At 46.9% G+C, this 14,335-nt stretch overlaps 1 protein-coding gene across 5 annotated transcripts in view; it reads left to right on the plus strand.

Annotated features, from left to right (window-relative positions):
• Nucleotides 1–14,335, plus strand: part of LINGO1 (leucine rich repeat and Ig domain containing 1) — a 489,212-nt gene that overhangs the window by 407,939 nt on the left and 66,938 nt on the right. The window contains exon 1 of one of the 5 annotated variants that reach the window (XM_020808670.3): nucleotides 183–682. The exons of the other annotated variants lie outside the window; for them this stretch is intronic. The gene's annotated coding sequence lies outside the window, so the exon portion shown is untranslated. Of the gene's footprint in view, nucleotides 1–182; nucleotides 683–14,335 lie in introns of those variants that run through there. 5 annotated transcript variants of the gene reach the window in all.

Genomic DNA, 14,335 nt, shown 5'->3' on the forward strand with positions numbered 1-14,335 from the left:
TGGCGGGCAGGGGGGGGAGGCTTGGTGGGCAGCGATGGGGCGCCCTGGATCTGGGGGTGCGGGAAGGGGAAGGGGGGGGTCCGTTGAGCAGCCCGGAGGGTGGGTCTGCTCCCCCCCCTCCTTCCAGCCAGATCCGCCTGGTTTCCAGCTAGGAAAAAACCCGGAGCCCAATTTTTTGGGTATGGGTGTGGAATAAACAAGGCTGTGTTCCGGAGCAGGTCCTGTAACCCCCCCACTTTCTTTGTCCCCCCCCCCAAACATTGCCCTTCCGAGTCGAAGTTGTGGAAATCTGGGTTGGGGGGGCGGAGAGGGGCTGGGAAGAAGGGCAGGAAAGAAGGGGACCCCCCGCGCCAGTTTGGAAACCCGCTCCGGATTTAGGGTGGATTTTGGGGGGAGGGCTTTGGGGAGTGGGTCCGGGGGCTCGGGGCTGCACGTAGAGAAAGGCGGGGGTGTTGCATCTGGGGTTCCAGAGAGGTGCAAACGCGCTGGGCGAAGCTGGGGGGGGGGAGAGAGAGATAGAGACGGAGGAGAGAAGGACCGCAGCCCATGGAAAAGCTTGTTCCAGCTATGGGGAGCGCGGATTTTGTGGGAGGGCTGCTCGGCTCTGGATTTTGAAGGGTGCCCTCCGGATTGAACAGATGGCTCCGGTGTGGGGCAGAAGCTCTCTGGTGTCAAGGACCAGGTGGGTGTATGGGGGCCGCGATCTGCACCAGCTCAGTCTCTTTAGCACCCTTAATATTTAAAATCTAACCATCATCTCTCGCCTCAATCCAAGGTTTTTCTTTACCAGCAGGTCTCTCTCCCCCCCCCCCGTTGATTTTCATTAACTTGGGCTCCCAATGTTGTGGGCCTCCCTTACCCAGGTTGTGTTGTGTACCTATCTGGATATGTGTGTGGTTTGGAGGCTGGTGGGGCAACCCTGGCTTCCATGAAGGATCAGCTAGAGGTTTCCGGAATGACATTCAGACGTGTGTTTATTGCCTGGTGTCTTTTAAAAAGAAATACACACAAACACACACCCTCTGTGTGTGTGTGTGAGAGAGAGAGAGAGAGAGAAATGGCTCAGTGTTGGTGGATGCTGGCATTATTTTCATTTGGAAAAGGGGTCCTTAAAAGGGAAAGATTCTCTGTCTGGACGGATGGATCTGGTAAGGGCCGGGGGTATGTTGTGTTGAGTTCCTGCAGAATTTCCCCCCCCCCCCGTCTTTTGTCTAGGGTGTGCACACATATGTGTGTGCATTCCTGGGCTTATGCAATAAATGTGCCCTGTCTTAGCCCCTTTTGGTTTGGCTTCTCTCTGTGCATGCAGAGCGAGATCCAGGATGGAAACATATCGAGGTGTGTGCGTGTGTGCGGAGGGACATTTCTGCTATCAGTGGAGACCTGCCAGTCCTCTCTCTCTCTCTCTCTCTCTCTCTCTCTCTCTCTCTCTCTCTGTGTGTGTGTGTGTGTGTTTGTGTGTGTGCCTGCCTGTGTGTGTAGACCAGTGCTGGATTTCATAGGAAGGGTGCTGATAGGTGTTAAGAATTTTCTAATGCAGGAATGGGTTGCGTTGAAAAGGGGCAAGTTTAAAGAGGCTTGCACAAATCAAGGGTGCCGATTCCTAAGGAGCTGTAGGATATTTTTTTTCTCTCTCTCTGGTAGCTGTGCCCTCCTTTTGGAGTTTTCTCCCCCTCCTGTTTTTTTTCCGACCCACCCACACCACTTATTTGACAAAATATGCCAGGCTGATTCCTGGCTGGAAGGGATCTGTCTTAGTGGCCCCAGTTTTCCTCTCTATGGGGGGGGGGAATGGGGATGTCAGAACCTGTCACTGTCACCTCCCACATCTCTCACGGGTTGAAGGATCCAGAACGTGGAGGATGGCTTTGAATCCCAGTGGGAGAAACCGCCCGCAGACCTTGCAGGAGGGGTGTGGAAGGGTTAGCTTTCCAGCTGGGATCCGTCGGCCTCTCCTATCAGCCCCAGCCCACCAGTGAGAGATGATGGGAGCTGAAGCTGAAGAACAGCTGGCCCACCAAGGATTTACATCAGGAGCAAGCAATGGCAGCCCTCTGAATGGTGTGGGGCATCAACGCCCCCAAAGCCCTGGCCTGCTTAGTCTGTAGTGAGGAAGGATGGAAATGGGAGCTTGGCAAGAGCATCTTGAGGACCACAGGCTTCGTACCCCAGCCTTTACATCAGCTACAAAGGCCTCTGACATCTGGCAAGACTCACCTTAGCTACTGAGTTGATCACTGGAGGATCCCAGACCCCTGTCTAATGGAGCAGGGCCCAGTGTGTCAGGGTAGGAAACCAGCCTGGTTGGCATCTTGCTGGACTCCAGAGCAGTTGCTGAGATTTGTGCCACCTGGAAATCAGAGCCTTGTGTCATTTCAGTCAACAAAACTTCAGGATCCCGGGCAGAGAGAGGTTATTCCTCCTCTGATCCATTGGGGGTTCAACTTGGGGCCCTCTGCTTCTCTTTGAACTGCGGGCCATCCACTGAAGCTGATAGGTATCTCAAAGCAACTGAAGATAAAGTCTTCTTTGTACTGTTCATTTAAGTGTGGAATTCACAGAGACAATGATACAATGGCGCCTACCAATTTGGACTAATCTGGGAAGATTAGATATTCTTGGAGTTTGGAGACATCAACAGTTTCTAATCGGGAAGACTATATGTCCAGCATTAGAATGTCTCTGGGTATCAGGGCAGAAACAGATGTTACAGAGAGCCTGTGGTTAGAAAAGAGAATTCCTCAACAGCAGAAAGCATCTGAGTGCACAGCAGGAACTTTTCTCATCTCATGTAATTTTCAAACGAGTTGACTCTGTTTTATGACTGGACGCTGGGACTTAAGCAGAAAACATTCCCTTGAAGTCCGACGTCTTTGTCTCAAAAGTTCAGTAAGACGGAGGGTGCAGTCTGTTCTGCTGGCAGGCGTCCAAGAGGCAACTGGCTGGCCCCTGTGGAAGCAGGAAGATGGGACTTTGGTTTGGCCCATAAGAATTCTTTCAATTTTTCTTCTCTCCATAAATGACCCCTCCCCTCACTTGCTCTTCCACCTCCTAATCACAGATGCCTGTGGACTGATTTTCATACCTGGGGGGGGTGGGGATGGGGAGTCATTTTACACACGTGTAGTAGCTCCATCCTGGTTTGCCACTCCTGGCCACTTTTTAGCCCATTCCTGGGATTGCAAACTCACGTTTCCAGGAGCAGAAGGCAGGAGCAGGGAGGGAGGGAGAGATCCAGCCAGCCTGTGAGCCTCTGAACCAGCTTTGCTAGACGCTGCCCCGTCTTGCTGCCAGGGACTCCCCGCGGCCCAAGGCAGAGTTTTTCCTGAGCCCCTATTGATGTAATCCTTTTTAGGAAGGAGGATGGCAGATAATTGGCCTGGTACATAGCGCCCGCTCTCCTGCTGAGCCTCTAATCAGATCTAGATAGATCAGTGGTACAGAACGGGCCTCGGTTTACCGACAGGATCTCTTGCCAAGGGGAAGGAGGCCTTTGCATTCTGAAAGCTTGCCCATTCCAGAGTCAGCTCGTTCCGAAAGGATCCTCACCCTGGTTTCACGTCATTTGCTCCTGAGGTCCGTGGCATGGCAGACCACACAAAAAGGAGTCAGTTACACTGCCCTAAGGTGTCTGCTTGTCAGTAGCTAGTTCTTGCGAACAAGGCTTAGAAACCCCTGCCGACAGAAAAACTCGGGTGGGTAGACTATGAATCAGGCGGATGTGGAGATTCTAGCACGTGATTGAACCCAAATGTTTAGAAGAGAGCACATGGATTTCTTGTTCAGAGCATGGAAGCCTCCCTCTTTCAGGCCACAACAACGACCCCCCTCCCCAAAGAAGTCCAGCGAAAGAATGTTGCAGAAAATATCTTATGGTGCAACCCAGCCTAAAACAAAGTGGTGATCTGAATGAAGAAGAATGCATTTCAGCTGAAAATAAATGAGACCTGAAAGGCCTTGAGTGTGGCTGGTGCATTTCTCTGTTTTCCAAAGACGGAAAATAGGTGGCCTTCCAGCTATGTTGGGGACTACAGTCCCCATCATCCTTTACTATGCTGGTGAGGACTGACGGGCATTGTGTTTCTCTGCCCCTTCCTCCAGCGTGGCCCTTTTGAACCAAGCCCTCTGCCTACGTTATCTGGGCAACAACGGTCCTATAAGGTAGGCCAGTGTCAGTACCCCCATACTTCAGATCCTAAGAAAGAGAGGCTTCACTGGGGCTCAAGATTCTGAGCTCATGACAGAGAGGGAAAGAAATCCTCTAGTGTCTCGGCCAAGGAGAGCCAAAAAAGGCCATTCGACAAATTTTCCCAGATTTAGCCGTTAGCGGATAAACAAGGGATGCTAGAAATGGGACTGGCTTTGCTTGAAATGTCCCTGCTTTAGTCTGTAGGTAGATTCCATATTGGCAGACATCCCACAGGAAATCGTATAAGCTGTCAACCGTCAAGTACTACACACCATTGCTGGGACATTTTTCAGATGCCAGATGGCATTGCATGTTCTCCATCAAAGATTATACAATAGAATAGAGACCGTTGTGCGTCAAGATGGAGTACTGTTGCATGCCAACCATCGCAGATGCTCCTACAGGATATAACAGATTTTTCCAGACCGTCTTGTGCAAAACCCCGCTGGATTCCATGGAAACTTACTAGAGGATGCTCCGAGAGAAGGGCGGCTGAAAGACAGAACACCTGCCATTATGACTGTTCTCTCTCTGTACTGGGTAGCCACGGGGGAATCCTGGATGTATTCCAGGCCAAATTGGAAATAATTACTTTTTTTGGGGGGGGGGAGGTTGGAAGCATAGTTCCCCATATCTTGCAGCCACGAAAAACAGTAACTTGCCTAAGATCTCCTTCCAAGATGGGATGGGTAGAAAACAGATCAGAATCTAGGAGTGCAAAGAAGGATCATCTCAGCCCATTCTTGGCTTTTAAGGACTTAAAGGGAGGCTCTCCTCTCAGTCCCACCCCCTTGGCGAGGACACAAGAAAGAGGCTTCTTGGTGGTGGCCCCCAGGCTTTGGAATGCCCTGCCCAGAGAAGGCAGGCTGGCCTCCCTCTCTCTGGTCTTTCCATCATCAGGAGAAGACCTTCCTCTTCAAGCAGGCTATTAACCAATAAGTCGTCTCGGGAATAGTGGTTTTTAATTGACAGATTTTTAAATGTCATTAAATTGTTTCTCATCTTGGCGTTTACTCTTAATATAGGTTTAATTGTTTTGAGGACGGTATTTATGGAGTATTTTCAAACTGTGCTTGTTTTATATTTTTATCTGTGGTAAGCCGCCTTGGGTCCTCTATGGGGAGAACGGCAGCCTATAATTTAAATTAAATTAATACAATAGAAGACAATAGAGTTACAATACATTGCAGGATAACTGGCAGTTAACTGGCATGGGGTTTCTGACTCTGATTTTGTTTCCCGAAGGTTAAAAAAAGAAAAGGAGACCCATCTAGAGATAAATATAAGTGGGTGGCACCGGAATGTTTACTTGCCCAGATTGTGGGCAGCCTCGGTTTGCTCTATCTCTAAAATGGGCCTTTACACCCGATTTCAATAACCTTCATTGGTATTCCTTAGAAACTGAAGCAGGTGGTCTATTTGTTGTTGTTCTTGTTGTTGAGGTTGACGTCTTCTGCTGCTAGCCTTACTCTGCTTGCTTTACATCAAAAGATTGCAGCTAACGGGTTGACTTTTATTAGGTCTTGTTCAAACTCACCAGGTCAGTTGGGTGTTCAACCTTGTTCTGTTAACAGCTGAAAAGCTGCTTAGTAGATGTATATGGAGATTGTAACCCCATGTGTGGCTTTTGTGGGGTAACAGGCAACTGGTTCTTCCACCACATTTTGCAGCTAGCTTCAGCTTGCAAATAATAACAATAATAACCTGTAGATCTCTGAAATAGCATCATCAGAGCTGCAAAAAATGCCCATATGAGGAACAGCATACATATTACATTGATATTTAACTGATACTTAAGAGTTTTCGTTAAAACTTGTTATCAGTTATATAATACCACCCAAAGACTGTGTATTGTATTTTCATTATTATAATATTAATGGATCCAACTATCTTATGAGCCTGTCTACTGTGGGTCTTGTATCCCTTACACCAGGCCCTGGCTAAGGAAGCTTGGAGTGGTAAACCAGGATTCCAAAAGTGCTTGTTCAAAGTTGAGTTGCAAACCATGGTTTGTCTTAACTGTGGTTTAGCCTCGTTTCTGAATCAACAACCGTAGTAGCAGATGCCGTCCTTTGTCCAGAGATCACTGTATCTAAGAAGTGGGATATAATGGATCTGGGATTGAAACACAGGCCAGAAGCAGTAAGGCAGGATTTCTCCTTTGCTTCTGGAACGTCAAACCATGGTTGAACTGTTGTGGCATGTGGTGGTGGAAATCACGGTTTTGATGAATTGAGATAGTCTCAGTTTGCAGTGAGTGACGCTATGGTCTTTACTGTTCTTAGCATTTTGAAATCTACCAGGAATCTTCTGCAATACCCAAAGTTTTTTTCTTTTTTCTTTTGGCAAGCATATCCATTATGGATTGATTTACCTTTGAGTATGACTGCCTGGAACAGCAGCGTTGTAACCGAACTCCCATGCATATTTAAAAAAAAAAAAAAAAGAAGTACATCTCACTTAGTCCCACTCAATGTATCAGCTGCACTAGATTTTTCAAGGCTGGCATTTCAGATTGCCATTTCTTCCTAATCAGGAGGTACAGGGAGGTTGATTCATATGCTACTGTGAACTCTTCCGTTTTTCTGGTGGGATAGAGAGTTTGGTGGTTAAGAACTGCGAAGTCCTAGCAAAGGTGGAAGGGAAAGACTGAAAGAACTGGACATGTTTAGCCTTGAGAAAAGAAGACAATGGGGAGAGAGGATAGCACTTTTCAAATATGTGAAAGGTAGTTACAGAAAGGAGAGGCAGGGTCTGTTCTCGATCATCCCAGAGTGCAGGACTTGGAAAAATGGGCTCGAGCTACAGGAATCCAGCTTTTGGCTTAGTATCAGAAAAAAACTTCTTAACTGTTAGAGCAGTACGACAATGGAACTAATAACCTCAGGAAGTGACGAGTGCACATTGGAGGCCTTCAAGAGAAAATTGGACAACTCTGTGTCGAATTCACTTTGACTTGGTTCTTGCATTCTAATAAGATGGTTGGACTCAATGGCTTTATAGAACCCTTCCAGCTGAATTATTCCATGAATCAATGATTCGATGGTACAGAGCTTGTAAGTTACATTTTTGTTAAGGGGCATGGCTCAGGATAAAAAATGTTTCCGAGAAAAGAACATAGATTAAATAGATACGGCTTCAGTGAAACCTGCATAATGGCTGGGATGTGGCCATCACAAAGAAAACATAGCCTCATAATAAAGTTGTTGTTCCCATTACATGTGGTTTCTGTACACTGTATGTCCGTAAACATGGATGCAGTGTGTGTTGCAGTGGCCTTTTCCAGTGGCAAAATCATTGTTTCTAAATAATGCAGGAAAAGTAGATATTTTCCCTCACCTCTTATTTTCTGCCTAGTTTCTTTCCTATCGTATTTTGCCGTCATGTTTTTAAGGTTGGTGAGAGCAGCTTCATGAGGACTAGAAGATTATATTTAAGGGAACAGCTACAGAAAAATGTGGATGTCCTGGACGTTTAAGGAAAAGGGACTCTCGTACATGTTAGAAACTTCACGCTTAGCAGAAACAGCTGCCTTCTGTACCTGGTGCTACAATTCTCAGGATTAGGATTATGTTGAACTTTTTTTTTTTAAAGAGAGATTATATATACAAGAGCAAGCATTAAAATGGGTAGAACACACCTGCCAAATGTAGGCGGAATCGTACTGGCATTTGCATGACGTTTGCATACTTTCCCACAGTCCATTGCAGGTGATTGGTGAGATGTGGGTCATGTCTCAGCCATGTGTCCAGTCAAACACACAAGGGCATGGCCAGGATGGATCCCAGCACCTTGACAATTAGCTACAATTAGCTGCAACGGTTTTCATAGACCTTATGCAAACCCTGACAGAATTCCAACTCTAGCTTTTAAATGAAAGCATCGTGTTTAAATAAAAAGGTATATTTTAGACAAGCATGCCCTTAGATAGAATCATGGAGTTGGAAGGGGCCTATAAGGCCATGGGGTCCAAGCCCCTGCTCTTGGTTTACTCTTGTGTAAAGGAAGTACAACTGGTAAGAATCAGGGATCTACCAAAGGTGGCTATTTGTTTATTGGGTGAATTTCCATCCTGCCTTTCTGCTATGTGCCTCATGAGGAGGACACAGCAGTTGCCTTTCTCTCCGCGTTGACCTTAACAACAGCCCTGTGAGGTGACTCAGACTAAGACCGTGCAGCTCTCACTGGGTCACCTGGTGGATTTCAAACCCGGATCTCCTCATCAAGCCTTTTCCCCCGCCTGCCAACCTGGCTCCTGGAGGCTCCCCCCAGAGCTTGGCCTGCTTATTTTCAGCACGATCGCCGTGTGTCGTGTTCCTTCAGCCAGTTAAGGTGGGATCGAAATTATATTTATCCAAACAACCCCAGCCCACCATTCACAGTTAGAAGCAGATTCTCGCCCACCCGAGCACAAACATTTCGAAAGTGAGTAAGAAATGTATAACTAGATGCAACCGAAGGATAGAAACGTTGCCTTGAATGGTTGTGTAGGAGGGTTGTTTTTGTGTGTGTGTGTGTGTGCAGGGGGTGGTGGTTTGACTCGTGCGGCTTTTGATCACCACCGTCCTACTCTGCCGTAAGGAGTGAAACCAGCCAAATGTCCTGCTTCCTACACACCACAAATCACAGTGGATCCCACTGTGCTTTCTCTCTGACCCCCCTCTGTGGTTACTACACGAAATCCCTTAAAAGAAGGAGAAGATGATGACTGATTGTATAATCCCAAACCAAAACCTTGATAGCAGACACGGCGTATCAGTTGCAAATCCTTTTCTAGATTAGGCAGGAGGGGGGAAAATATCAACTGTCTGATATTCGGATTACTCGGCTGGCCTTTCTCCTTCCATTTCATTTGTGCAAGGCAACTCACGGTCCGGGCAAACCCAGAAAGAACGCTAGGCATTGAACGCTGCAATACTGAAGCATCGTCAAGAATAATTATCTTAATACTGCCGGGCTGGAAGGGACCCTGCGGATCCTCGCGTCCTGCCCCTGTCAAAGAGGCACAGCGGGGAATCGAACTCCCGACCTCTAGCCCTGCCGATGTCTGAGCGGTTTGAGAGACCTCAGCCACTGAGCTATCCAGCAGTTCAAACCAGTTGTTGTGTTAAAACTAAGCAGCGCGTTAAAATTATTTAAAAGCTGTGTAAATCCAGAACAGAAAGAGTGCAGTGCCATGAAAAGGAAGGATTTAATCCAGCTGCTGGGAAACAGATGTGCTAAGTGACAGGTATTTGGGACCCAGATGTTTTGGCTGGCAGTTCTCATAATCTCCTCCACCTTGATTTGTAAGAGGTCAAAACAACAGTGTCATTAAGCCACTCTGAATATGCCTGATCTTATTAGATTTGGGGATCTCGGCAGACTCAGACCTGGTTATCACTTGGTGATCACCAGGGAATAACCAGGGATCTCAAGGAAGGGCTAGAATCTTGGTTCCCAACCTTGGGCTCCCAGATGTTCTTGGACTACAACTCCCAGAAGCCTTCACCTCTCACTGTGCTGGCCAGGATTTCTGGGAGATGTAGTCCAAGAACATCTGGGGACCCAAACGTTGGGAAGCAGGCATCCAAGAGAAACTATATCATCAGTCCGAGCTGTCAATATTGGATCGGATAGGCCAATGTTCTGACTCCTTGGCCCGAATCCTGTTGCTTAGCTTATAGTGCATTGCACTAGAGTTAGGCCAGTCAGCTCTTCTGTAAGTTCTGTTGATTCAAAGGGGCCTGCTCCTTGTGACTTACTTTAGCAGAATAAGTTGCAGTTAGAGTAGCCCTATTTGATTCAGTTGAACTGTCAGAGGACTTGATTTGCTAAATCCTCACTGATTGAGTGGGCCTAACTCTAGTGCAATTTACTAGGGTACGCATCAGGATTTGGGCCGTGGGTAAGGCAGATTCCTACATTCCTATGGATCGTAAATCCTCCACTTGTTTTACCCTGATTTTTTTCTCCCAGACTGTTGCTGACAAAGGAATTATGGTGCATAAGGTGTTTTTTTTCCTCCCTCTGCTTCTCCAGTACAGCTGGCTGCATCCATGTGCCAGTTTTCTGTTGGGAATGCAGTAACCAGCTCTTCAGAAATGCCTATAAATGGAGAAATCACTCGGTATTAGTTTATAGAGGAACATGGGCCAGGGGGTGGGGTGAGGATTGGATAAGATGATACCTCCACACACTGCAAAGAGGTGGGGAGATGCTTTACCCCCTAGCTTTTCATTCTCTGGGGAGAGGTTTAGAATTACTCCCTGTTGCTGTTTTAAGCTTCCTTTCTGTTTCCAACCACAATCATCAGAAACAGTCCCGGGAACAACTAGACAAAGTATCATTTGCCTTGGCAGTGAATCAGTCCCAGAAAAGTTTATCTGTGCTGCAGCGAGAGTCCCTTAGAGAACTAGTTTGCTTGTTTTTCCCCCTATAAGTCTTAGGCCCTGGGGCCAAATCCACCCCGGACAGAGCTCCAATCAGATCTTTTCGGGTTCCCTATAGCCATGCCCCATTTCCCAAGGCACCATCGTTGGGTGGTTTCCTGGCATTTCTATGTAGCTGATAATTCCCAATAAAGCCTGTACAGTATATGGAATTATGAGTCAATGTTGAATAGATTTCAAAAGAGGCCCGGTGGAAAAAGAGGCCGAGCCCAGTTTTAAATATTGCACCCAAAGCAATGAGTATCATTTTTTATAAATATAGCACTCATATTTCATTTAGGAAGTCTAAAGAAGCAAAGACCAGTGTCCTGTTGCATCAACCAGCATCGTAGGGAAACCTGAACCCCAAACTTCATTATTTCTTAAGGCAAATTGTTTGGTCAAACCTTCCCTGTTGCACTGCTGTCACGATCCAAGAAAGGGAAGAACAAAATGTCAAACATTGGCAATTGTGTTATCACTGGCTGGAGAAAAGTTCCTTCCTTTCGGACTACACCTTCCAGAATCCCCTGGCCGGCCCCAGACTAGCAATACTACCTAGAAGATTCTGAGAGTTGTAATCTTAGCCAGAATACTATTGGCAATTTATATTTGCCTAAGAGCAATCACAGATGCTGTGGCGAGTTGCCAGGCATTAACAGGGCGGTGGTTGCATTCCCGGCCATGTGCTCAGTCTTGTAACTGGGCTTGTGGCCAGGAGCACTGCCAGCACTTTGCCACCGCGACACTTCAAGGAATTTCCCTTGTAATCTTCTTTTCCCCTATGCTGTGGAAGCCAGGGCTCGGGCATCTTACATTTGGACTACAATCCCCAGATTGCTGGCTGGAGGAGTCTGGGAGTTGTAGTCCAACAAGGCAAGGGGTTGGCTCTTTAGAGAGCAGAGGCGTCCCAAAGCACGTTGTCTCCAGAAAAGGGTTTTCAGATCAGATTACGCCGGATTTTTTTCCTTGTGTAAGGCCATTATGGAAGATGTGATGCCAGCAAACGCTCTGCTTTTTTTTATGTAAGTGGGGCAAATTGATTGGACTTTGAAGTCTTTCTGCTTTGCGCCCCCCCCAACCTACCCGCTTCCCCTCTATTAGATGCCCTCCTGCACTTGGCACTAACCTGCTTAGCTGAAAGCTTCCCTCAGGGAGTCTTTGCAGAAAACACAAAAAAGCTCGGTCGCCCTGCTGCTGGTCTCACCTCCATTTTCTCAGCTCAGGTCTGCAGGTGGCCAGGAAATGTTCAGCAGTGGATTTCCAGAGCTGGAGGGTTTATTATACGGGGCCAACCTCATTGCAACAGCCCCCCTGTAAAGTCTGTCCTCTTCCTTCCTTCCTTCCTTCCTTCCTTCCTTCCTTCCTTCCTTCCTTCCTTCCTTCCTTCCTTCCTTCCTTCCTTCCTTCCTTCCTTCCTTCTTGCATTTTTGTGATTAGTTGGAGGAACAAACCTTTGATGCCATCTTCACCCAGCTAAGAAAAATCCCTTTCAGGGGCTGAAGCTGTTCCATCAGGAAGAACCACAAACACCTTAAGGACTAATTGAAGCCTAACCAGAATGAGTGTGGTGTCGTGGATAGGAACCTATCAGAAGGAACCCTGGGGTCAAATCCCTGTTAGGCCATGGAAAACTGTGGGAGGGTTGCAGTGGTAAAGCCAATCCTTAAATATATCACATCCGTCAGAAAACCTATTAAGGTCATCGTAAGTTGAAAGGGGCTTCAACTTGACAATAGTAGGGTCCAACAAGTTCTGTTTATCATTAATGTGTACCGCGTACAACCCATGCCCTTGTCTTATAACCTAGTTTTGCAGGACAGACCTGTGTGTTTCAGGCAGTTTGCCACGCACCCCGGAAGCCAGCCTCCTACCAAACAGTATGGTGAAGGACACTGATCCACCCAAACTAGCAAAGTCAGATTCAGAACTTGGAATAATTTTGGATTACAATTCCCAGAATCCCCCTGTTAGGAGGACAAATGAGTATACTAGCTAGGGGGTGCTGGGAACTACAGTATCTCAACAGTAAATATTCCAAGCTATAGAAAGGTGGGGAATGAATGAATGAATGAATGAATGAATGAATGAATGAATGAATGAATGAATGAATGAATGAATGAATGTTTGAGCTCTGCCTCAGGTAGCAAAATGTTATAAGTTATGTGATCTTGACATATTGGGCTATATGTCTTTGGGAAGACATGGGCATGACGTGAGAATGGCTGATGGACAGATTCCAAAAGATCTCCTGTATGTAGAATTAGTGCAGGGAAATCACCCCAGAGGGAGACCACAGCTGCAATACAAGGGTATCAGCATGCGGGATCTGAAGGCCTTAGGAATGGCCTTTGTCTTCAGTGCGGAAGGGATTGTCACTCTCAAATTGGCCTTCTCAGCCACACTAGATGCTGTTCCAAGACCTCCATACAGAACACATTGCCATAGTCTCTCGAGACTGAAGGATGCCTACTGGAATATGTCTTTATGTTCTGAAGTTGGACCAGGGTAAACATGAACATGGTTTTACTGTAATTCCCATTATCCTCCACATTGATTTGATTGTGCTTGATAGGACCAATGGGACTTGTAGTCCAACAGCATCTGGAGGGCCACTCATTGACCACTGCTGATGCAGAGGGAAACAATAGCTTTATGTTCTGCATGAACGACTGTTCTTTCTGGACCAGTGAGAACATGCAGCACCATGGAGAGCTCCCAAAATACTCCTTGCTCCAATGGGAGCTTGCATGGAACTAAAGCCCCTTGTGATCCATGGCTTCTCCCTCCAGGCTCTCCCCCTTCCTCAAAGACTTAAAAGGGCCAGATCCTTGACCTGAAGTTGCTAATCTAGCCTGAAGCTAAGGGTGTTTCATTGCCATTCCCGAAGTACCTGCTGGAGCACCAGGTCCCAAGATTGTGGAGATCAAGGAGAAAGGCAGCCCGTCCCAGTTTGTCTGCCAGGAGCAGAAGTTGACAAAGTTGTTGCCTGCAGGGAGGCTATCTGGACAGCAAAGTTGAGTCTAAGCAGCCAAGAGATGTCTGTTGCCCAGTTTACTCCAGCACACAGTCAGTCTGGCGGGCTCTGGGGTGGGACCTAGCTACATGTCTCCTCCACCTGCTCCTTAGTCTCCAGGTGTAAATCTCATCACTGCTGGACCCATAAGACACGATGTAAACTAGGACAGGGTGTTATCTGTCAGGCTCGGGATGTTCTTACCCACCAGTAAGAACAACTTGTTTTTTTCCCAGTGTGCTAGAGACTCCAGCTGCAGCATGTAGGACTGTATCCCCTTTACCAGAAATAGTCACTTCCATTACTGATTAGGTTGCATTTATGATCTTTCTTCCTCTGTACCTGCAGTGCATTTTTTTTTTGTTCTGATATCTCTGTTTACAACCACATGGCATGATCTGAAAGGATGGTATATACTTAGTTTTGACCACATTACTTCATTGCTTTTGAAATCATGCTCTGCTACATCTCTGAATATTCACCTCCAAACTGTGCCTTGTCAGGCATATTTGACTACATGCAAAGTTGTGTGCTGATGCCCTTTCATTTCATTTACTTCCATGTTCTGGGAATTTGATGCTACTTTTGTAGCCATTCAAATAGCAATCAGACCAACCAAGGCTCGTAGTAGGGCACCTTAAAGACTCACAGGTTTACTGTTATGCTTTTGACAACTACAACCCAGTTCATTTGATTCTTTTTTTCCCCCCTTCGTTTAAT

This window comes from Pogona vitticeps, chromosome 12, assembly GCF_051106095.1.
Source record: "Pogona vitticeps strain Pit_001003342236 chromosome 12, PviZW2.1, whole genome shotgun sequence".
In the NCBI taxonomy this organism is placed as follows: Eukaryota; Metazoa; Chordata; class Lepidosauria; order Squamata; family Agamidae; genus Pogona; species Pogona vitticeps.